At 41.6% G+C, this 25,182-nt stretch overlaps 1 protein-coding gene across 2 annotated transcripts in view; it reads left to right on the top strand.

Moving 5' to 3' along the window:
* Positions 1–25,182, top strand: part of dennd2b (DENN domain containing 2B) — a 489,686-nt gene that overhangs the window by 39,954 nt on the left and 424,550 nt on the right. The gene's annotated exons all lie outside the window — the stretch shown is intronic.

The following is a 25,182-nucleotide window of genomic DNA, read 5'->3' as shown; positions in this document are numbered from 1 at the left end:
AGATTTCAGGTTAAGAATGCCATTATAAGGTGCTTTTACTGCATTTTCCTTTTTTGTTTTTGCTGACTTAAGATATTTCCGCTGGTTTCGAAGCAGGAAATGTCTGCCTTACATCAGGTTTTCCGTCTGAGTCCTGTTTTTTTGACTTATCACCGTAACTTGATCAAAACTTTCCAAGACAGGGAGTGAGCACCTGCATGGCAGGTGTGTGTGTTTTAAACATCATATTAAGGATTTGGTCCAGACTTTGAAATGGTGGAATCTCATAGTCTCAATTATCTGGCTAAATTTAGCCCCATTTGTAAAGTAGCACAAAGTTCCAATTAATTGGTGCTAAGCGCCTTACTTGTTCTCCTCTTTTTGCGCTACTAAATTGAGGTTAGCTTCATTAACAAGAAAAGAATGTGACATTCTAGTGGGACAATACTGTCATAACTTCCAATATATACACCCATGGAACCATCCCAACCCTAGATTAATCTTTGCACTCAGCATTCAACTCCTGTTTTTCTCATAATTCAGACAGAGAGCTGGCTTGTATTTAAATTATTAATTTAACCATTAAGAAAAATAATTGGCTACTGTTTTCCATTTTATGACACTGTGGCTCAGTGGGTAGCAGCATCACCTCTGTGTCAGAAAGTTGTGGGTTCAAGTTCCACTCAGGGATTTCAGCACAAAAATCTAGGCTGACACTCCAGTGCAGTACTGAGGGAGTGCTGCACTGCACTGCATTGTTTTGTATCTGTCCTCTCAGCTGGACACAAAAGATCCCATGGCACTATTTCAAAGTTTATCCCTCAATCAATATCAGTAAACAAACAGATTATCTGGTCATTAGCAAATTGCTGATTGTGGGAGCTTGCTGTGCGCAAATTGTGCAGATTTGGCCACACATCTACCCTCCTCTTCTCTAACCTCTATGGCTTCACTCACAGATCTCACCTGCTCTTCACCAGATGGCTGGGGCCAGATGGATGCATTCCCACTATGAGAAACTGTGTATTAAATTTGATTAAACATTTAATGGGCCTGATCTTTATGGAGAAAAAATGTAGGCAGATTTATTTTAAAAAGTGCTTCTTAGATATATTTTTGTTTTGTATAGAAACAAAATACAAATGAAATTATTGTAATGAAGATGGCATCGAGCTTCTGGATCTACCTGTTCCCAGATTTTAAAACAGTTTTCTCAAACACCTTTTGAAGAAAATGGTACTTCTTTAAACCTTTACAATAACCTCGCTGCTTTCTTTCTCACTAAAGTCAGAGGTTCTATAATTTGCTAAACCTCAGTGGGTTATTGAGCATGCACAGAAGCAACAAATTTGGGGGTGCGATGGAACTGAATACAATATTACGTGTGCATAGACAATCTTCAGCAGCTTTGCATATACTCACTGGCCTTTTATTTAAAGGGATGGGTGTATCAAATCTGAATTGGGCCAAACTTCTCTTTTTCTGAATTAATCTAAAATGACCATTTGAAGCAGTCTGGAGAATCTTTTGAGATTTGGTTCTCATTTTTACCTATAGGTTTATTCAGTGTAGGACGGGGCTAATTTGTAACATCAAGGATGGAGGCAGAGGCAGGTTTTGGTCTACCACACTCCTTAAAATAATAATTAGTTTGGGACGTTTCAACGGCAAGTTTTTTTTTTACACTTTTGGTTTAACGTAATGATATACCTTTAACATTCTCTTAGATCTAGCTCTTTGAAACTAAGAGCTCATTCATGCCTCCATGCCCAATTTCAGGAGTTAATATTGTAATCAGGGAGGGAGAGTGGCCACCAGTTATATTCCATGTTGAAGACATAGCTGATATCAATTGTGAGACTATATTATCAGAGGAGAAATGGAAAGAGGCAGTCAATTATTAAAAACACTGCTAAGTTGCGATAAGAGATAGAAACATAGAAACATAGAAAATAGGTGCAGGAGAAGGCCATTCGGCCCTTCGAGCCTGCACCACCATTTGATAAGATCATGGCTAATCATTCCTTCAGTACCCCTTTCCTGCTTTCTCTCCATACCCCTTGATCCCTTTAGCCGCAAGGGCCGTATCTAACTCCCTCTTGAATATATCCAATGAACTGGCATCAACAACTCTCTGTGGCAGGCAATTCCACAGGTTAACAACTCTCTGAGTGAAGAAGTTTCTCCTCATCTCAGTCCTAAACGGCCTGCCCCTTATCCTAAGTCTGTGTCCCCTGGGTCTGGACTTCCCCAACATTGGGAACATTCTTCCCGCATCTAGCCTGTCTAGTCCAGTCAGAATCTTATATGTTTCTATGAGATTCCCTCTCATCCTTCTAAACTCTAGTGAATAAAGGCCCAGTTGATCCAGTCTCTTCTCATATGTCATTCCAGCCATCCCTGGAATCAGTCTGGTGAACCTTCGCTGCACTCCCTCAATAGCCAGAACGTCCTTCCTCAGATTAGGAGACCAAAACTGAACACAATATTCCAGGTGGGGCCTCACCAAGACCCTGTACAACTGCAGCAAGACATCCCTGCTCCTATACTCAAATCCCTTTGCTATGAAGGCCAACATACCATTTGCCTTCTTCACTGCCTGCTGTATCTGCATGCCAACTTTCAATGATTGATGAACCATGAACCAGGTCTCGCTGCACCTCCCCTTTTCCTAATCTTCCACCATTCAGGTAATATTCTGCCTTTGTGTTTTTGCCCCCAAAATGGATAACCTCATATTTATCCACATTATACTGCATCTGCCATGTATTTGTCCACTCGCCTAACCTGTCAAGTCACCCTGCAACCTCTTAGTGTCCTCCTCACAGATCACACCGCCACCAAGTTTAGTGTCATCTGCAAACTTGGAGATATTACACTCAATTCCATCATCTAAATCATTAATGTATATTGTAAAGAGCTGGGGTCCCAGCACTGAGCCCTGCGGCACACCACTAGTCACTGCCTGCCATTCTGAAAAGGACCCGTTAATCCCGACTCTCTGCTTCCTGTCTGCCAACCAGTTCTCTATCCACGTCAGTATATTACCCCCAATACCATGTAATTTGATTTTGCACACCAATCTCTTGTGTGGGACCCCAATCTCTTGTCAAAAGCCCTTTGAAAGTCCAAATATACCACATCCACTGGTTCTCCTTTGTCCACTCTACTAGTTACATCCTCAAAAATTTCCAGAAGATTTGTCAAGCATGATTTCCCTTTCATAAATTTATGCTGACTTGGACCAATCCTATTACTGCTCTCCAAATGCGCTGCTATTTCATCCTTAATGATCAATTCCAACATTTTCCCCACCACCGATGTCAGGCTAACTGGTCTATAATTACCCATTTTCTCCCTCCCTCCTTTTTTAAAAAGTGGTGTTACATTAGCAAGCCTCCAGTCCATAGGAACTGATCCAGAGTCGATAGACTGTTGGAAAATTATCACCAATGCATCCACTATTTCTAGGGCCACTTCCTTAACTACTCTGGGATGTAGGCTATCAGGCCCTGGGGATTTATCGGCCTTCAACCCCGTCAATATCCCTAACACAATTTCCCGCCTAATAAGGATATCCTTCAGTTCCTCCTTCTCACTAGTACATCGGGAAGGTTATTTGTGTCTTCCTTTGTGAAGACAGAACCAAAGTACTTGTTCAATTGGTCTGCCATTTCTTTGTTCCCCATTATAAAGTCACCCGAATCCGACTGCAAGGGACCAACGCTTGTCTTCACTAATCTTTTTCTCTTCACATACCTATAGAAGCTTTTGCAGTCAGTTTTTATATTTCCGGCAAGCTTCCTCTCGTACTCTATTTTCCTCCTCTTAATTAAACCCTTTGTCCTCCTCTGCTGTATTCTAAATTTCTCCCAGTCCTCTGGTTTGATAATTTTTCTGGCAAATTTGTATGCCTCTTCCTTGGATTTAACACTATCCTTAATTTCCCTTGTTAGCCATGGTTGAGCCACTTTCCCCGTTTTATTTTTATCCCAGACAGAGATGTACAATTGTTGAAGTTTGTCCATATGATCTTTAAAGGTTTGCCATTGCCTATCCACCGTCAACCCTTTAAGTGTCATTTGCCAGTCTAATCTAGTCAATTCGCGCCTCATACCATCAAAGTTACCTTTCCTTAAGTTCAGGACCCTAGTTTCTGAATTAACTTTGTCACTCTCAATCTTAATAAAGAATTCTACCATATTATGGTCACTCTTCCCCAAGGGGCCTCGCACAACAAGATTGCTAATTAGTCCCTTCTCATTACACATCACCCAGTCTAGGATGGCCATCTCTCTGGTTGGTTCCTCGACATATTGGTCGAGAAATCCATCCCTAATACACTACAGGAAATCCTCCTCCACCACATTGCTACCAGTTAGATTAGCCCAATCAATATGTAGATTAAAGTCATCCATAATTACTGCTGTACCTTTATTGCACACATCCCTTATTTGTTGTTTGACGCTGTCCCCAACCTCACTACTACTATGTGGTGGCCTGTACACAACTCCCACTAGTGTTTTCTGCCCTTTGGTATTCCGTAGCTCCACTCATACCGATTCCACATTATCCAAGCTAATGTCCTTATAATTGCATTAATTTATCTTTAACCAACAACGCCACCCCGCCTCCTTTTCCTTTCTGTCTATCCTTCCTAAATGCTGAATACCCTTGGATATTGAGTTCCCAGCCTTGGTCACCCTGGAGCCATGTCTCCGTGATGCGAATCACATCATACCCGTTAACTGCTATCTGCGCAGTTAATTCGTCCACCTTCTTCCGAATACTCCTCGCATTGAGGCACAGAGCATTTTGGCTTGACTTTTTAACACACTTTGACCCTTTAGAATTCTGCTGTAAAGTGGCTCTTTTTGTTTTTTGCCTTGGGTTTCTCTGCCCTCCACTTTTACTATTCTCCTTTCTATCTTTTGCTTCTGTCTTTATTTTATTCCCCTCTGTCTCCCTGCATTGGTTCCCATCCCCCTGCCATATTAGTTTAACTCCTCCCAAACAGCACTAGCAAACACTCCCCCATGGACATTGGTTCCAGTCCTGCCCAGGTGCAGACCGTCCGTTTTGTACTGGTCCCACCTCCCCCAGAATCGGTTCCAATGTCCCAGGAATTTGAATCCCTCCCTTCTGCAGCACTGCTCAAGCCACGTATTCATCTGAGCTATCCTGCGATTCCTACTCTGACTAGCACGTGGCACTGGTAGCAATCCCGAGATTACTACTTTTGAGGTCCTACTTTTTACTTTAACTCCTAGCTCCCTAAATTCGTCTCGTAGGACCTCATCCCGTTTTTTACCTATATCGTTGGTACCTATATGCACTACGACAACTGGCTGTTCACCCTTCCTTTTCAGAATCTCCTGCACCCGCTCCGAGACATCCTTTACCCTTGCACCAGGGAGATATCAAAAAATTAAATGCAGATACAAGAGAAAAAAGTGGTCAATTTTTCAGAACTTGGAATCAGGATTAAGTGCTCAACGCATGCAAAATAAAGTTGATGAGTTAGAAGAATTAATAACTATGGAGAGATAAGATATAGCAGTTACAATGAAGATCTGGTTTAGGTTCGGACGGGGCTGGGAACATTTTCAGGACAGATGGGGATGAGGGAAAGGAGGTGGGTGGGGGGTTAATGAAGGATTCTATCAGACTGCTGGAATGTAAAGATCACATAGTGGGTTGCATTAAGAATCCATATGGATAGAGTTAAGAAATAGGAAGGGAAGTAATATAATATTTAATGCACATTACATGCCTCCAAACAGTGGAGATAACATGGAGGGGAGATCTGCAGACAGTTCAGAGAGATATGCAAGAAACACAGCAATAATATTGGGTGATTTTAGCTAATCCCAAGATAGACTGGAGAAAGGTAATGTATGGAGTGAACAAATGCTATTTAAGATGCATCCAGGACTATTTCCTTTGTGTGTATGTTTCTAGTCCAACACAGGAAGAAGCATTACTTGATTTAGGTCTGGGAAATGAAACGGGAAACAACTAGGAAATAGCAATTGGAAAATGGCAAAGTTCAATGAGATAAGAAGAGATCTGTTCCAAATTAACTGGGCAAAAAGGTTAGCAAACAGTCCAACTGATCGTAGTGGGAAATCTTCAAATACAAGGTGGATAGAGTACAAAATAATATATACATATATGGCAAAAAGGGGTGGATTAAAGAACAGAATTGCATGGGTAAATGGACTAAAATTGCACTGAAACTTAAAAGGGAGGCTTACGATAAAATTACAGTGCCTCCAGAAAAGAAAATAATGTGCAATTTAGAAAGTGTTTGAGGAAGTGAAAAACGAGGTCACAAGAACTAAAAGGGAATATGAAGAAAAGCTACCAGATTACATAAAGGGAAATAAATGAATGGTTAAAGAGAGGGTAGGACTGTTTGGGAATAAAGGAGGGAGTCTAATTGTGGAGAATAAAGGTATGGCAGAGATATGAAATAAATATTTTACATTTCTTTTAACGAACGATGGTGGAAGTGAGAATGTAAGTGTACTTGGGGAGAGTATGGAACAATTGTTAGAGATAACTGCAGAAAAGGAATTGGTTCTAAAAAGAAACTTAGCTGAACTGAAGGCTATTGAAAAAAACGTCAGAGAGGAGATAGCAGAGGCTCTGGCCAGATTGTTTTCAATCCAATCCTCCTTAATTATAAAAATTATGTCATGTGGTGATTTGTTAGAGGTTTTTAATATTGTGTAGAGTTTTGATAGAAGAAATAGGAAAAGTGTGTTGCCTCTGGTTGGGGAGTCAATGACAAGCAGCCATCAATTTAATACTGTCACTAAGTGAGTGAGGAGGTTGGGAGAAATGTCTTCTTGCATCATGGAATGGTTTATCACTGAGAGTGGTTGAGGAAGAGGCGATTGCACCTTTTAAGAGAGAAATATTTGAAGTGGAGGAAGATACATGGAAGGATATGGGGAGAGCGTGGGGCAGTGAGATTAGTTTTGCAAGCTGTCACAGACACGACAGGCTGAATGGTCTCTTTCTATGCTGTAAACTTCTATAGTTCCATAATTCTAGCCTGTCCAATTTGAGGATTTTGAATGTTTTTCGTTGTGCAGTGTCAATTGTTTCCTGGACACTTAGATCAAACACTTCTCCCAAATATTATGGGAAAGATTATGGCACGTGGGCATTTCTTCCACCCTCACTGAGTTAACATATGTTACAGGAGCATTTTAGAGATTTGGAGGTTTAATCTGATAATGCACTGGTTAATGAATTTACATCAAATTTATTTGTGTGCAAATTTAATGTGATAGTTAATCTATAAAATAAATGGTTGAAACAGTCACAAAGGAATTTTAGGTAAATGCATTAAACATTACAGCATGAATTTCCGTAGGGGTTCCCGATTATCTGCCGCAACTTTGGAAACTCTGAAGGAATAGCATAAATTGCGTTTATGTAATTTCTCCGGGAGTTCCATTGATCATTCACTCAAATTATGATGGATGATCAGGAGAAGCCCCATGATCAGAGAATCTGGCATATGTTTCCAGTGCTGACAAAACTCACCACACACTGGGCCCCAATCCTGTTTCCTGCACTAAGGCACCAGACCAGACTGGGCCCTTCCCATCCTAGTGCCAAGGGAAGGGATCCCGGCTGCTGTATATTGTAGGGGAGCATTCCCATAAAAACAGAAGTTCTTGTATTCAGTATACAACGGCCAGGATTTCTTCCATTAAGCACTAGGAATGGTGCTTAGGGCAGAGGATAGGGAAGAGGGGAAATGGATGTCAATGGAGGGGCGAGGGTGGGAGAAAAAGCATGGGAGCAGTATTTTGGCTGGGGAAGAAGGGGAGAATCTCAGAGGAACACTTCGGGATGAGGGAAAAAGATGAATACCAGAGTTAAAGTGGGGAAGAGGGTAGAGTTAGGCCAAGATAAATTGAGAGGGGTAAAGGAATGGATAGCAATATGAACTGGAAGGGTCGGAGGACAGTGAGGTAGAGTGTTTCTGAAAACTGGAACAGGGAGTGAAGGGTTGATGTGGAAGTATGATTGCTGGGCTCGATTTTAACTGGTTGGTGTGTTGAAAATGTAAATATTACTTAGCTTTTTAATCTTAAAAAATGAGAGCAATCAATTGTGAAGTACAAAAGTGCTGAGAATTAACCAGAATGCATCATTCTTAATATAAAAATTCACCTATATTGTATTTCCAATCACCAATTGTGTTTCCCCTTCTGGCTTTCATGTAGATATAAGGCTAAAAATTCCAACCAATTTTGATGCCAAAACCATGCAATCTGGGTGTCAGGCAGAAATTTAAGGTGGAACCTGTTTCCACCAGAGATCCAGCCCCTTTTTGCCCACAGCAAAAATTTTCCAGTGGGTGCGTTGGGTGCTTCCTTTGACTTCCTCACATACCCCCATCGTGACATCACCATAAGAGGTGAGGTTGGAAAGACCTCAGTCCCCTCAGACAAGTCCATAATGCCATTTCTCAGAGAGATCAATTGCAGTTAGTAAAGTGGAATCTCAGTAAAGGTGCGGTTCTGAAATTCCAGATCCTCTACGGAGAGGAAACCCTAGGATTTGGGATGGGGCCATCCGTAGGACATGCTGGTGGGCAGAGGTGCAACGCTATTGCTTTTCTGGTAGAATTTGAAGGCTATGTTTTTTTTTCCCCTCTGATACAAATGACAAAATGTTCTGCATACTGACAGCTTAAGTTACAAGCCCGTGTAAATATTTGTTTTTCACATGCTTGAATTATCAGCTTTTTGGGGTCTGTGTCAATTTGCTTGGAGCTGTTGGTCAACTTGTGCTGGTTTCCTAGGTTGGCATGTATGCACTTACTGTCTAGGCTCAGAGAGGAAGAAAGGCCACATGACATGGCATGGGCCTCGGATGAGGAAGAAAATAAGTGCCTGCTGTTTTTAGTACTCACGGGGAACCTGTAAAGCTGAACAGGAGAAAAAGGGGAGTAATCCTGGAGTATCCTGGAGTAGTATTAATATCATGACTCAGTTGTGTAAGTAGGCTATAGAGGCTTACAGCATGCTTCCAGTGAATTAGTGAGTCATGAAAGTCTATGAGAATCAGTAAGTTTCTGAATGTAAGCAGCTTAAACTGAGTATTTCTTAACACTATCCTCCTCGGAATCCAGAGAAGGATTAAATCCAGACTCTCCTTCTGAGCCTCTGTGGGTTAAAATGCAAAGTGACATGCCACGGACCTTGACACGACTCTCAAATTTCCCTGAATTAAGGGGAAGAACGTTTACAGGAACAAATAATAAGCTGACCCCTTGTTTAAGGGAGCTGGACTGTTCTGTTCTGAAAGGCTCAGTTGAGGCAGTGCTAGTAAATAGAACTGTTGTGTTCAACAAGGAGGGGGCGGGGCGGGGGTAATCTGGGGGAATCTCAGTATATGCAGAGGGGGAGGGTCCTTTCAGAGTAATTTCGACGCTGACAGTCACTATCTGCCTGAGCTTCAGCCTGAAAGCAGCAAAGTTTCTCTTACATATTCTTGAAAAAAAATGTGAACAGTTTGGGAGTTAGGCCCAAGGAAAAGAAAATGATTGAATTATTTCCATCTGGTTCACATTGTGCTGTGAAGAGACTATATGTCTAAGAGGACAATGTGCTCAGAGCATAAGCAGATGGTAGGGTGACATAGCCGGGGACTGGGGACCACTTTACAAAGAATCATACTCAGAGAAACACTGCAGGAATGTCTTAGGAATGTGATCACAGGACTAAACATCCAGCAACATGGTGAGTGGACAATGCAACTGAGTTAATAGATACCTCTGTCACAGCACAGCTTGGTTTTAAAAAGGGCTAGGGCTGATTTACTTCAAACTTCTTGAGGTTTAATTTCCTCTCGTACTGAGCTTGTTTTATTTCAAATGAGTTAAGGACTATGAGTACAAAAGAAGTTTACACAAATGCATTAGTCAGTGTGCTTCCAAAGGAAATCAAACCTCTTGACTTTTTCCCCAACTTTCTGTACTTTTCTCCCTTCCTGTCTTGCTGGGGCACAGTCCTATAGGCATCAGCTGTTGCTCCAATGCCGTGACCAAATGTTTCATCCTTTAGCCTTCTTTGCTAACAAGCATTGGCAGCTATTTGACTGTGGAGGGCAAGCTTGGTCTCATTCTCGCCTGATGTCCATGTACAATTACATTCCAGCAGGAGGGTGGCTGGATATGGACCAGGAATGGGAAATAACGCTAATTCTGATTCTCCTTAGGTATTGAAGCTAGCTGGAACTCCACAACGATTATTCCAGCTGAGATCAGCTAACTGAGCACAGACCAATGATCAAGCCTCAGGCCTTTCGGTCCTTATGGCTCACTCCCACAGCGGACAGTATCTATACCCACAAGGCCAGCAGGCAGAAAAGTTTTGAGTTACTGTCATGAGTTAAACAGAGCCTCCTTTAAGTTTATCAGTAACAACGGCCCATTTCTCACTAAGAGACAACTTGGTATATATCATTCTTCTAATAAGAAATCCTCACCAGCTGGGACAAATGAATAATTAGGAAGGGGGGAGGGGAAGTGATAGATTTTCAGCCGTAATAAATGGTCGTTTGGAACACAGAAAACAAAGAGATTATTGAGACCAGCAGCATGAATGCCTCAGAACCATGTGGCTTCTATGATGTTAGTGCTGATGTATAGATTTTTTTAATACCAATCATTCTGGAATGGGCTTAATAAGGTCAGTCATCATGTGCGTTAGGGCTGGGGCATCAGAGGGGAAATGGGTGCAGTTTGCAATTTAAAAGTGTGAGATGAGGAGTGCAGCACAGAGCAGTACCAGGATTCTCCCAGAACTCAGGCGCAGACAATCCCACAGCCTGATTAGAATCAGCTGCTTTCATTCAGTGCTGTTTCGCCCCGAGGAAAGGCTCTATGCTCTGAACATGAACCTTTTTCTGCGAGGGGGTCAAACGGAATTGACCCCATCGGGGTTTGACTCTAATAAATTCTAAGAGAGAATATTTCTGGCCCGTTGCTCGCCCTGTAATGTTGCTGAAATCATGCTGTTCAAGATAATTATGTCCCAATATTGTGAAAACTAAAATAGGTTGAATTTAGGCTCCTGGTTGTTACTGTAGCTCAGGTCATTGAGTACAGTGTTCATTCAGCAGGAAAATAAACTTCATTTAATCACTTAATTACCAGCTTGCAATATTTATTTTCCTACTGAAATATTGGAACAAATGTACAGTGGAAGAATTAGTGCACTTGAAGTGCTCTAAAGTTACCTGAAGTTCAATCATTTTGTAATATGTTAACATGCTGTTACATCCGACTATTGATGGGCTGCTGGAAACACTACCAGGACAACACAGAGCTGTGGACCGAATTTGGACTTTAATTTCACTAATTGAAATATTACAGTGCAATCTTACGTCCAGAGAAGCTAACGTTTTCTTTAGTTTTCAGGATTTTGTTTAAGTGCTTAATTGTAGGCTGGTGAATGAGGTTAGCAATACTGCAGTAGTCTGATACTTCACCTCAAAACAATGAGGGGTGTTTCATGTGTAATGAAAAGAGCTCTTGTCCATTTCACTATGGGCACTGTACACAAATAATTAATGGAAAAAGAGCATTCACAATCAAAATCAAGCTAAAGCATTGGTTCTGTATTTGATTATGAGGCATTCATTTTAATGGCATAATATAGAATTCACTTACATGCTCTTAGGTCATCAAATACGAGATAAATTCTTGCATATTACATATAATTGAATATTTAATAATACTTACATGGGCAGCTCAGCAATAATTTTGGATACTTTACTTAAGGTTGTCTTCTATCCAGTTTTGGTCTGAACAATCCAGTTTTTTAATGAGCCAAAAGGAAATCTGTAAAATATAAACTGGACAATAAAGGACAGAAATTGCGAGACTTCGCTGCCCTAGATTCTGTGTCCCGACTTGCATCTAGTTAGCTCTAACTTCTGCTGTTAAAAGTCTATTACCAGCAATCTTCGAGCATTCTCCTTCTCTGTCACCGTGGCAGAAGATTGGTGGACACCTCAGTTACACGTATAAATGGAGTTCCTGAGGAGCATCTGCCAAAGTTATGGCAGCAGAGCGGGAAAGCTCCAAGGACATTTATGATGCATGTTTTCCAAACATATGTCAATTTTTGTCACTTGTTCAGTGTTTTATGATGTGAATACATTAAAAGAATGAATTTGCATTTAAATAGCGTATTTCATGACCTCAGGGCATCCCAAAGTGCTTCACAGCCATTTAAGTACTTTTTGAAGTGTAGTCACTGTTGTAATGTAGGAAATGTGGCAGCCAATTTGCACATTGCACGGTCCCACAAACAGCAAGGAGATAAATATCGAGATAATCAATTTTAGTGTATTTGGTTGAGGGATAACTATTTGCTGGAACATTGGGCAGAAAACTCCTGCTGTTCTTCAAAATAGTGTGAAAAATAGTTTTAAAATATTTTATGTCCACCTGAGAGTGTAGCGGGGCCTCGGTTTAACATCTCATCCATTAAATGGCACCTCCGACAGTGCAGTACTCCCTCAGCACTAAAAGAAAGACTTGCATTTAAATAGCACCTTTCACGACCACCGGATGTCACAAAGCACTTTACAGCCAATGAAGTACTTTTTGAAGTGTAGTCACTGTTGTAATGTAGGAAACACGGCAGCCAATTTGCACATAGCAAGCTCTCACAAACAACAATGTGATAATGACCAGTTAATCTGATTTGTTATGTTGATTGAGGGATAAATATTGGCCAGGACACCGGAGATAACTCCCCTGCTCTTCTTCGAAATAGAGCAGACAGAGCCTCGGTTTAAAGTCTCATCCAAAAGATGACACCTTTGACTGTGCAGTGCTCCCTCAGTACTGCGCCAGAGATAGAGCCGAGATTTTTGTGCTGAAGCCCTCAGAGTGGGATTTGAACCCACAATCTACTGATTCAGAGAGAAAAGTGCAACCCATTGAGCCACAGCAGTATCAGCCTAGATTATGTGCTCAAGGCTTTGGATTGGGAATTGAACCCATAACCTTCTGACTCAGAGTCGAGCGTGCTATTGAATATGAAAGTTTTTAATACATTTTTAGCAGTAGCAAAGGAAACCTAAGGTCTTAACCCATGATCCAATTTTAAGTGCTGTGCTCTCTCTGGCTCTTTGATTCCCTCAAGCCTTTACAGATGAGGCTGTCATTTGCAACACAGGAGCAATTATTCCCATGAAGCTTTTATTCAAAAACACATTTAATGCAATTTGTGCTCTTCAAAATTTAAATGAGACAACTTCATTTTGATACCCCCCTAATTTTTTTCCCGGTTTTCTCATCCCAATTTTTTCCTTCCCATTTTGAAGGCATTGATTTCTTTACTACAGCAAAGTTCCATAGGTGACAGGTGGCTATTCTTCATGTGCGAGCATTGAGAATGATTGCTAGGCGATTGGACAATGAAGGACAACACATCTGTGCCCAAGTTTCTCCTCGCAGGTTGTCTACATGTGACCACTTCCAGCAAGAGGTGCTGTGTGGTGATCAGAAATGGAACAGATTTTCTCTCCCTAACCAGGGGTTTTGGGGGGGTAATTTTAGGCCCCTTACCTTCACTGAGACATTAGCCTGTTTTATTCTTCATTTTCTTTGAGTTTTTTTACTTTTAGTGAACATCAAGTGTTACAAAATCTCTGCAAAATGTTTTTTCCATTTTGGGTTGAAATCGCACAATGCAATTCGTAACTGGCAAATTACAGTTAGTTATTAAAGCAGACAGTGCAATATCAAGTCATCTATCATTTTCTACTGGTTCAATACATTGTGAAACTATTTTCCCATTTTATAAAATAAGGTTTAGGGCTTGCTGTTCTTAAGCATTTCATTTGAAAGAAATTTGCTATAATTGTAAGTAGGAGATTTAAATTCAGGTGCTGTTGACGGCATTAGCTTTAGATTAGGTTGAGTGCATGAGACTATCTGGACACAGCTCAGAATGAGATGCAACTGAAAGAGGATGGTGAGATAGAAGAGATAGAGAAGTCAAGGAGACACCGCTGATGGACTAAAATTCCAACCAGGGCACGAGGAACCTAGTGACTGGCCATCAGTTAGTTTGTCTTACCTTCAGCTCGTGTGCTGGCGAGGAAATGAACTCAACAAAGTGCGAGACATAAATGACAAGAATTATCGAAGTTGACAAGTCTGTTGGTTTACAGAGTAAGGTCAGTAATAATAATTCAGGAAAAAATTAAAAATTCTGGAATTTGTCAGGACAGATCAGAAAAGAACCCAAATAGGAACTTTATAACCGAATTAAGAATAATGTATATTCCTTCACAAACAGCAGCAGGATAATTGAAAAGTCATGCTGTTGAGTCAGGTTTTGATCTAGTGTGTGGATTACTTTGACACCTTGTTATCAGCGGAAGGTTGTATTGGATGAGGTGATAATTGAAGAAATAAACTGCAGCTGATGAGGAGCAGGATTGCACTTGGGCACATACTTGCCTTTGAGCCTCCTGTTCTCAGTTAGTTGCTCTGCAACATTCCAATGCTTCACCTGGCTGTTCATAAATTTCACTTACTTCAAACCTTTCAGGATATTACTTAGGAGCAAGCTGACTGTTTGTAGGGATACTCCAGCAACCAAACTCCAGACTTGAAGTATTTCTGATATCTGTGCAGTCTAGGTATACAATCAGTGGCAATTACCTTTGGCTTTGCCTTTCATCAGTTAGGAAAAGAAATAGCTTTAAGTAACCTGATCCTTCCTGAAGGCGTCCAGACTGAAGCATTCAGCCTTCCAATCTACTTGAGGCTATTTAAATAGTCTGAAGCTTGGCATTGTGAAATTAAACGCATGACAAGCTCGTATAGGAAACATGCAGCCTATTTACGAGGTGTTGGTGTAAATGTAGATTTCTTTCAATTTACCGTTCAAGAATTATGTATCTTCCCGACCAATTTGGCGCTATGTCCAAGTTTTGAGCAGAAAATTAATGAACTTCATTTTTTCTTATGTGTCAGGAATTTAGTGACAGTGATAGTTAAAACTGCTTAAATTAGTTGCTGTTTTTTGAGTCTTTGATATGCTGAGACTTGTCTAAATACCAACAATTTTAAACAGTTGAACCTTTAAACGTTCCACATTTGCCATCAGATGCTCTCATGTAAACAAGATTGCTTTGTCCGTTTTGTCTAAAATGTTGTTGTTGGATAAGTGAAGTACATCACAGTCTAAATAAATAATCTAGCCCATGCCTCAGGATTTAAATTGTTGGGCCCTCTACAATCATTGTGGATTTTGCCTCCTATTTTCTTTCCTCCTCTCCTCAAGGCACTAACTTGTGCTAGCATGCAATCCACAGATGGCAGCCACTCACTATTACCTCATCCAACTAGCCATTCATCATCTGTGAGCCTGGACAGTAAGTGACAGGAAGCTATTCCGTCGACGATGGCATCACAATTGAGTCTCATCCTTTCCTCATCTGATGTCCACGCTCAAGTACACAAGATAAATGCATATGCGGGAGACCATTCAGTCCATTCGAGCTCATACATCTAGCAGAAACCTTATAGTCCCTTTCCCTGTCACATCATCGAACTGGATCCTAAAGGTTTTCAACTCTGGATCGACTGGGCCTGTATTCACTGGAGTTTAGAAGAATGAGAGGGGATCTCATAGAAACATTAAAAATTCTGATGGGACTGGACAGATTAGATGCAGGAAGAATGTTCCTGATGTTGGGGAAGTCCAGAATCAGGGGACACAGTCTAAGGATAAGAGGTAAGCCATTTAGCACCGAGATGAGGAGAAACTTCTTCACTCAGAGCATTGTGAATCTGTGGAATTCTCTACCGCAGAGAGTTGTTGATGCCAGTTCATTAGATATATTCAAGAGGGAGTTAGATATGGCCCTTATGGCTAAAGGGATCAAGGGGTATGGAGAGAAAGCAGGAAAGGGGTACTGAGGTGAAGGATCAGCCATGATCTTATTGAATGGTGGTGCAGGCTCGAAGGGCCGAATGGCCTACTCCTGCACCTATTTTCTATGTTTCTATGTTTAACCTTCTCTGCTCAAAGGAGAACAATCAGCTTCTCCAATCTCTCCAGATAACTGAAATCGTTCATCCCTGGTATCATCCTGATAAACCTCCTCTGTACCCTCTGTGAGGCCTTGACATCCTTACTAAAACGTGGTGCCCAGAAGTGAACACAATACTCCAGCTGAGGCCTAACCAGAGATTTGTAAAGGATTAGAATGACTTCCTTGTTTTTGTATTCAGTGCCCCTATTTGCAAAGCCAAATATCCGATATGCTTTCTTAACTGCCTTATCAACTTGCCCTGCCACCTTCAAAGATTTGTGAATATACATCCCTAGGTCCCTCTGCTCTTGCACCAGCCCCCTCAAAATAGTACCATTTAGATTATACTGCCTTTCATGTTGTTCCTCCCAAAGTCCATCACTTCACACTCATCTACATTCAATTATTTCTGCCATTTGTCTGCCCGTTCACCAGTGTGACCTCTGCTACTATCCTCCTCACTATTTACTACATTGCCAAGTTTTGTATCATCTGCAAATTTCAAAATTGTACTCCCTGTACCCAAATCCAGGTCATTTATATATAACAAGAAAAGCAATGGTCCTAATACTGATCCTGGGGAACACCAATGCATACTTCCCTCCAGTCAGAAAAACATCTGTTCACCACTCCTCTCTGCCTCCTATCACTTAGCCAATTATGTATCCAAGTTACCATGTGCTTCTATTTCCCGAATAAGTCTGTTATGTGGTATTTTATCAAATACATTTTGAAAATGCATATATACAACATCTACTGCACCACCTTCATCAACCCTCTCTGTTACTTCACCAAAGAACTCAACCAGATTAGTCAGACGTGATTTGCCTTTAACGACTCCACACTGGCTGTCCCTTATTAACCCATGCTTCTCCAAGTGAGAATTAATGTTGTCCTTGACAATGGTCTCTAGTAGTTTTCCCACAACTGGTATTAGACTGGCTTGTAGTTTCCAGGTTTATCTCTCTCCCCTTTTTTGAACATGGGTGTAACATTTACAATCATCCAATCCTCTGGCACTCCTCCGATATCCAAGGAGGATTGAAAGATTGTGTTCAGAGCTACTGCTATCTCCATCCTAGCTTTCCTTTGAGTGATGCCAATCTATTTAGCACCTCCTTTCTATCCATTTTTATTTTATCCAATATCTCCACTCCTCCTCTACTGTGACATTAACTTCATCATCTTTTGTAAAGATCTCTGCGCTCCTCCAATTCTGGCCTTTTGCACATCCCCAATTTTAAATCTCTCCATCGTTGGCGGCTGTCCTTCAACTGCCTCGGCACTAAACTCTGTAATTCCCTCCCTAAACCTCTCTGCCTCTACCTCTCTCTCCTCCTCGAAGATACTCATTAAAACCTACCTCTTTGACCAAGATTGTCCTAATATCACTTATGAAGTTTTGTATCAAATTTTATCTGATAAGGCTCCTGTGAAGCACCTTCGGACATTTTACTATGTTAAAGGCATTTCTATAAATGCTAGTTGTTGTTGTATATTGAATTTCATCTGCTGCTGTTCTGCCCATTCACACATTTTATTTAACTCCTTTTGCAAATACCTGGCTACTTCCTCTGTCCAGACCTCTGCCCTTAGCTTGGCATTGGGTTTCTGAATCCAGGTTGTCAATATAAATTAGGAACAGTAAAGGCTCCAACACCTCACTCTGACCTCACTCCCCTAATGAGCAGTTTCTTCAGCCAATTCCTTGCCCTGATCCAGGTTTTACTTTGAAATTGCTTTAGTTTCAATAGCAGCCTTTTGTGAGGACTTGCCTTTATATAGCGCCTTTCACAACCACCGGACATCTCAAAGCGCTTTCCAGCCAATGAAGCACCTTTGGACTGTAGTCACTGATGCACAGCAAACTCCCACAAACAGCAAAGAGATAATGACCAGATAATCTATTTTTGTTATGTTGATTGAGGGATAACTATTGACCAGGATACTGGAGATAACTCCCCTGCTCTTCTTCGGAATAGTGCCATGGGATCTTTTATGTCCACCAGAGAGGGAAGACGGGGCCACAGTTTAACGTCTCATCCAAAAGACAGTACCTCTGACAGTGCAGCAGTCCCTCAGCACTGCACTGAAGTGTCAGCCTAGATTTCTGTGCTCAAGTTCTTGGAGGGGACTTGAACCCACGACCTGCTGACTGAGAGGCGAGAGTGCTGCCCACTGAGCCACAGTCGACACCAATCAAGAGTTGGAGCCCTGGCTGATTTTTTTTTTATCCCTGTCCTTTGCTTGTTTTCGCAGCTTTAGTGATGGTCCAAATAAAAACTTCTTCTTACTGATTTTCTCCAAATTGACCTGGATTATTTGTGGCCCAATTTTCCTGCCCATTGATTTTGTTCCAGTTTTTGACACTTAAAATGAAACTTGAAAAAAATCTCAGGTTTTTAAAAATCGACAATAAAAATGACTTTATTGGTTCTTAAAAATGCCGAATACATACACCCCTCACCTCAAATCTGAAAATTTGAATGAAGTCCAGTTCAATTGAGCTTGTTATTCATTTTTGTCGTCGGATAATAAACTGATGGGAGAAATTAGGATATGGGTACTAGATCTAACCCTTTTCCAAACTGCTGAATTATTAAAAAACTCAGTCATTTTCATCATGTTAAGTATAAAGGAATGTAAAAATAATGTAGGAAACATCATATAGGGCAGGGATGGGGAGAGGATGTAGAGGATAGAAGAAAATATTTTTTTATCAAGAATTTAAAACTTCAGCAGCCTATTCAGCGGCCAGTTGCTTTGGTTTTAATCAAGACATCCGTCTATGGGTCAAGTTAAAAACAGCTGCTGGAAAGGTCTTAAGTAAATTTATTCTCCATATCAGATGCTGATTTATACAAAATGTACTTTTCTTCAAGGCACAAACAATCAGTGGTTTATCAGGAAGAATGAAATGACATTCATCATTATAAATAATGACATTTAATGTAATCAGTAATATTCAGGGGACTGGACGGTGCAATGGGTAATCACAGTGTATTTAATCTCTGGCATTTCCTACTTTACAACAGTGACTACACTTCAAAAGTACATTGGCTGTAAAGTGCTTCGAGACATCTGGTGGTCGTGAAAGGTGCTATATAAATCCAAGTCTTTCTTTCCTAGGATTTGAATCCATCTCACTCTGATGGATGAAAGCCTCTTCTCCCTGCCATCTTTAAGGAACATAAATTAAATGAACTAAACAATTGCAAAATAAACACAGATTAAGGGAAGGTCATTCAGCCTATCTTAGCTTATCCATGCAGAAATCTCTTCGCAACATTCAATTGGCTCTTGAATGACTTTGTTTGTTGCCATCATTATTCTTCCTGGATGGCTATTCCAAAATTAGTCTCTGTGCAGATAAAATCTTCCCAACATCAGTCATAACTTTGCCCGTTACCAACTTGAATCTATGCTCCTTTGTCTTTCTGTCTTGATTTATGCTGAAGTAATGCTCCAACTTTACATTTTCTATATGGTTTAATGTCTATATAGTTTTAGAAGAGGCTTCAGTCACCTTATTTCAAGGCTAAAGGGCCACAGTTCCTCTAGTTGTCCCTTCTCCGATTCTAGTGGACATGGGCCTATAGCCTAAGTTGGCCAGTAATGCAGCACTAAATTGGTTGTCACGCCTCAAGAGGCTGCAAGGATGGCAAGGATGAAAAATAGAACATTTTATATTGCTGTATTAGTGGGTGTGCTTCTGAGGTGGGTATTCTTCTGAGATTGGGTTGACAGATAGAAACATAGGGCTGAGGTATTTTACTGGGAAGAATACAGGGGACTGGCTCTATATCCAATCTAACCTGGGAATGTTTGATTGTGACATTGGGTGCCTGCGCTGGGAAAGTGTTCTATTCTCATTTTGCCGAACACAAAAAAAAATCAATGTATGTTGATTAATCAAATATTTAATATTTTTGACATGAGATTTAATACAAATAATTTATTCAACATTCTGTCCTGAGAAAGTATTCTGCCCTCCCCTTATTGGGGCACAGGGATGATGAATGGGTGGCAGCCTTAATAAGATTGAGCCAAACTAAAGCTGCTAGTTATTTGATCACAAAACAGTTTGAGTAAAGGAATTTAATTATTGCAAATCTCATGTGAGATACCATCTATATCATCAGGATTGTAACTGGTTGATACATTGGAAAGCAGTTTGCTTAATGAAACAAACAGTACTTAACATTGGGTTCAGACATGCTGTCAGTTACTTTTCATGTTATCTGTGATTCGGTATGGTTTTCTAACATCTTGTTTCCTGGCTCCACATAACCTTATTGAGGTCGTTGTCATGAGAACAGAATAATTGCTGGTTCCTATTAATGCAGCCCAAAAATAGATATAATGTGATCATACGTGTACTAAGTTACTTTTCTTCCATGACAATTTTCTCTACTAATTGTCTCGCCTCTCCTGAAGGCTCCTTCGTGTCAGCCGTGGCTCAGTGGATAGCACTCTTGCCTCTGATGTCAGAAGGTTGTGGGTTCAAGTCAGTACTGAGGGAGCGCTACGCTGTCGGAGGTGCCATCTTTTGGATGAGATGTTAAACTATCTGCTCTCTCTGTGAATGTAAAAGATCTCATGGTACTATTTTGAAGAAGAGCAGGGGATTTATCTCCAGTGTCCTGGCCAATATTTATCTCTCAATCTAACAGATTATCTGGTCATTATCACATTGCTGTTTGTGGGAGCTCGCTGTGCACAAATTGGCTGCTGTGTTTCCCACATTACAACAGTGAATACACTTCAAAAGTACTTCATTAGCTGTAAAGTGCTTTGAGACGTCCGGTGGCCGTGAAAGGCGCTATATAAATCCGGCAATTATTGTTGCCCGAGTGCCCAAGTGGGATTTTCTCCACTCTATCCAGAGGTAGAGATAATTGAACTCAGTACAGACCTGGGACCTTCTAACATGGATAATCTCCTTACTGGATCGACTCATTAGGGTACACTTTGGGGCTCTAAGTTGGTATGATATTGGTGGTGCGTTTTCTCAATGTGGCGGTCGGGAGGCTTGAACCACTTTCTGGTTCGGGGCTCTGACATTTTTTCAGCAAGCAGTGGGTACCAAAGGGCAGCTCTGCTGCAGTTCACCGGTCTGTTCATGAGCACAATTGTCCGGATATCACATGCAGCCAGCCGGCAGGTAAGGTCTGCTTGGGGAAGGGGGAGGGAGAGGGAAGGTGCAGATGCTGGGGGCAGGGGGGGAGGTGCAGGAATGGGCCTGCAGTGGACTGGAAGATTCTTGTGGACTGCTGCTCCCATCAAACCTACCTTTTGAGAGAAACTTCACAATGCCTGGAGAAATTGAGAATGGCATGTGCCTTGCAAATTTCCTCCATTTCTTCTTGAAAGTTGCAATCGAGGTCTACAAGAGGTTTGGAACCCCAATTTGTATATTTAGTGGCCTGTTTAAAGGTCTCGCTGAAAGTTGATTCAGATGGGCAAATGGATGCATCAAAAATTTTCAATTGAATTTTTGTGAAAATGTCAAAGATAGAGCTTGACATCCAGAAATGTCTTCCTCAGGGGAAGAAGCTGGCCATTGAACTCCAATTGGGACTATACTTAGATGACCCAGGTAAAATTAGCAACCCACTGTGTGGAGAATCATGGGAGAGAAACCAAGAGGGCAAAATTCCCCAGCAGCCTGTTTGGGGGCAATAACCCAGTCGGGAAGGGACTTCCTGCGCTCGGCGCGGATGTTCAGCCTCGGCTGCGAAATTGTGATTGTTGCCCCTCACAGGAGGTGGAGTGCAATGTCGCGCACTCCACTTCCCTTTGGGGCATGTTCGGGGGCGCTGCGCAGCTTCTCCGTGTAGCACTGATGCGTTTCAATGCTCCTCCCCTTCTGTTAAAGGGGAGGGCTGCTGTGAATCTGCAGGCCCTTTGATGGCGTTGTGGCCGCAGCCTGGCACCCAAACGGAGTACCGGGCTGCTCGATGGCGGCCCTGCCCATGTGACAGTAGATTACAATGGGTCGACGGGTGAGTCAGCCAGAAAAAAAAAATGGTGGTGCACAGCGCATCTCCCTTTCACCTCCGCCCCGGGAGCGGAGGTCGCCCCGACTTGCGATCCGCAAGACTGGCGCTCACACCGCCTGCGGTAGCCTCGTAGGGCTCTAGCCAATTTCCACTGCGGGACAGAAATGGGTCATCGAGGGGTGCTAATGGGTCACCGTGCACGGCGATGACATCATCGGCGGTTGCATGGTGGCCTGGGGCGCCACTAAGGGGCAGGAGTGCTACTGTGTCAGCGTCTCCACTAACTCCCGTGCAAATTCACGAGAGCCTGTAGTTTATCACCCGGGCGAAAACAGTTTTGCACCCATTTAGCGTACCCTAGAGGCGCGACCGGGAGGTGCACAGAACAGGGCAATTAATCTTATGTATCAATGTAATCTGATCACTCAGTGCTCCGGGCTGTATCTTTTTTTGGAGTCTGGTTTGATAGTGTCAAGTTACAGATTGATGTCTGTTTGCTACACAGTGGACATGCTGCTGTCCAAAGCAGACTCAGGCAGGGCAAGAGAAGCAACTTGTGGTAATGGAGCAAAATCACCCAATGTGTAAAATTAAAGCAATTGAGGGAGTTTCAAGATGCTGACAGATTGAGGTTGACCTCCATCATTGCTTATAACCTTATGCATGGACTTATCCACTATTCGAACAGTTTGTGTTTATAAGTGCCTCTTCTACTGTCTTCTAAAACCCCCTGTCTGAAAAAAGGGGGAAAAAATGTTTATCGTCAGCTCCCACATATGATCGTCAGACTGTGTTGAGTCTGTTGATCTCAGCTGATAGTGTGCTACAATTGACCTCATTGCCACAGGGAGGGGAACATCAGCCAGAGGTCATTATCCAATAACCCTGCTGAAAATGTACATCTGTGGACATTGGTTGAGCACAGAGGCAGGTTTAGCAGTGATGTGGAGTCCTGTAGCCCAAAGGATTATGCCACTTAGTCTAGAGTCACATGAATAATGGCTACTAAGGTAAGGTACCAAGGGCACTTGATGTTTTTGGACCTGTACCTCAGCATCTACAGGAGAGGAGGGGCTAGGCAAGAATTGGTGAGAGACCAAAATAACTGCAAAAACAACATTTGCAATGTTGGAAACAGAAATGTAGAGGAATGGTCGTTCTCTCACAAGAAAGCTGCTCTGGCCCCAGATGATTCTGCAGTTTTAATCTCCAAGGATATTAAAGGTCAAACACTAAAAGTTATATTCGCTTTTAAACTTTTTTTACTTTTAAGATATTTTAATGTTTCATTGGGTGATTATGTTTTAAAACCACAGAGCCATTAATCATCAATGCCAAATTCCTCCTTTTTTCGATTAATCTCAAAACCAGGAGCTCTTTTCTGTTCCACGATTGAGATATGATTTATAAACATAAGCATGTGTGAGAAATACTGAACTTGTATTAAAATAAATGATAAGCTTGGTGCTTTGCTTGAGTAAAGATGAGAAATTCAGCCAAGATCTCCTCCCATCCTGATTGCTCTCCTCTGGAAATGTATGTAAGTGGATGCTGGATCAGGACTGGCTGTAATGGAACCTCTGTTAACTAGCTGTAAACACGAATTGCCAAGGCTCATGGATGAAAAGTGGCCACTTGAATGAGGTAGCTGAGAGTGTCTGATACCTGTCTAGTAACGAGTCAACACCATCATTGGGGGGGAAGGGAAATGTTTTAATCTTGTGTTTCAAACTCACGCCAATAAATAAATAGATATTTTTTTCGCTTTAAGTGGATTTATAAAAACAAATTTGTTTAGTAAGGTTAAGGTTGTCTTTTTTGGTCATTCTTCCATTCCCTATTCTCCTGTACTTATCAAGAGGGCGCTGGATCACTTGATTCTTGGATTTTGTCATGCCAGTTTAAAATGCCACCAGTGGGTACATAAGCGTGCTTCTGATTTTTCTCTCTCTTTGGAGATGTATCAGGCCTAGGTACTTCCCCACTCTATTTGGCTGTGTATGTGTTGGGCTAGTTACAAACTCATGTTCCACAAATTCATGACCATGTGCTGGGAGAATGGGCAGGTACAGCCACTATATAGGTCAGGGAAACCAATACTCACCATTAAATAATTTGCAGAATCCATTGGCAGGGACAACAGGTATATGGTTAGGATGAGCTTCCCTCCCCTTGAAAACAGAAGGTTAATCTCTAAATCTCCCCAGGGAAAATAATAGATTCTTTCCACCAGGCCCCTAGAGAAATGAGGGGAAAGCCCTTTCACCTCAAAGAACATAGAGATATAACAAAGATCTGAGCAGTCTGTAAAATTGCAGCAAACCCCAGCAAAATGAAGTGAGCTTTAGCCAAGAGAAGAGCTCAATGTGTGCAGATGTACCTTGACAGGGAAGTAGCACAGAGTTGAAAATAAGGTACAGTTTCTTGAAAAGTCAACGAATGTGCACAGCTGACTATTATATGCTGAGTAATGAAGAGGTACTGTTTCAATTTTTAATGTCCGCCACAGCTATTTGACCCTCATTTCCTCAGCTGAACACAGGATTGCCTCTCCTGTCTCTTTGGCAACCTGTAATTAGTCTGAAACTAATCGGCCATGTTCAACTGTTAAATATTCAAGAAGTGACATGGCTTAATACAGCCACATGTTCAATCACCATCCAACAATCTCATACATTTACACTGAAAGTCCTTGCGTCAGATCAAGCCCATCTAAAACATAACTACAGCAGAAAATAATTTCAAAACTATTTTGGCGAAAATATTGCAGTTGGTTCTGTTTATGCCTAAAAAGCTGATAGCAAAACGCAAAAATATTTGGACATTTTGCCAAACAACTACATGATCCTGGCGTTCAAGAAAGCCCTTGTGACACATAAGGTTCAGCTGCACACAAGGTATGACAGTGTGTCAGAGAACAGTTTTATTACTATGTTTAATTAATTTTCCAGTGCAGCCAGACCAAATAAAGTAACATGAAAATCTGAGACCAAGTGGAGCTTCAGGAAATAGACACTACAGGGTGTATCTGTGATCCAACGACTCCTGCGGGGAGACTGCTCATCGGAAGCATGGATCGGAGATCGAGCTACAACACTGTACA

Source organism: Pristiophorus japonicus, chromosome 14, assembly GCF_044704955.1.
Source record: "Pristiophorus japonicus isolate sPriJap1 chromosome 14, sPriJap1.hap1, whole genome shotgun sequence".
Taxonomy (NCBI): domain Eukaryota; kingdom Metazoa; phylum Chordata; class Chondrichthyes; family Pristiophoridae; genus Pristiophorus; species Pristiophorus japonicus.
The sequence above is the reverse complement of the archived record's forward strand: the minus strand, read 5'-3'. Positions and strand labels throughout refer to the sequence as shown.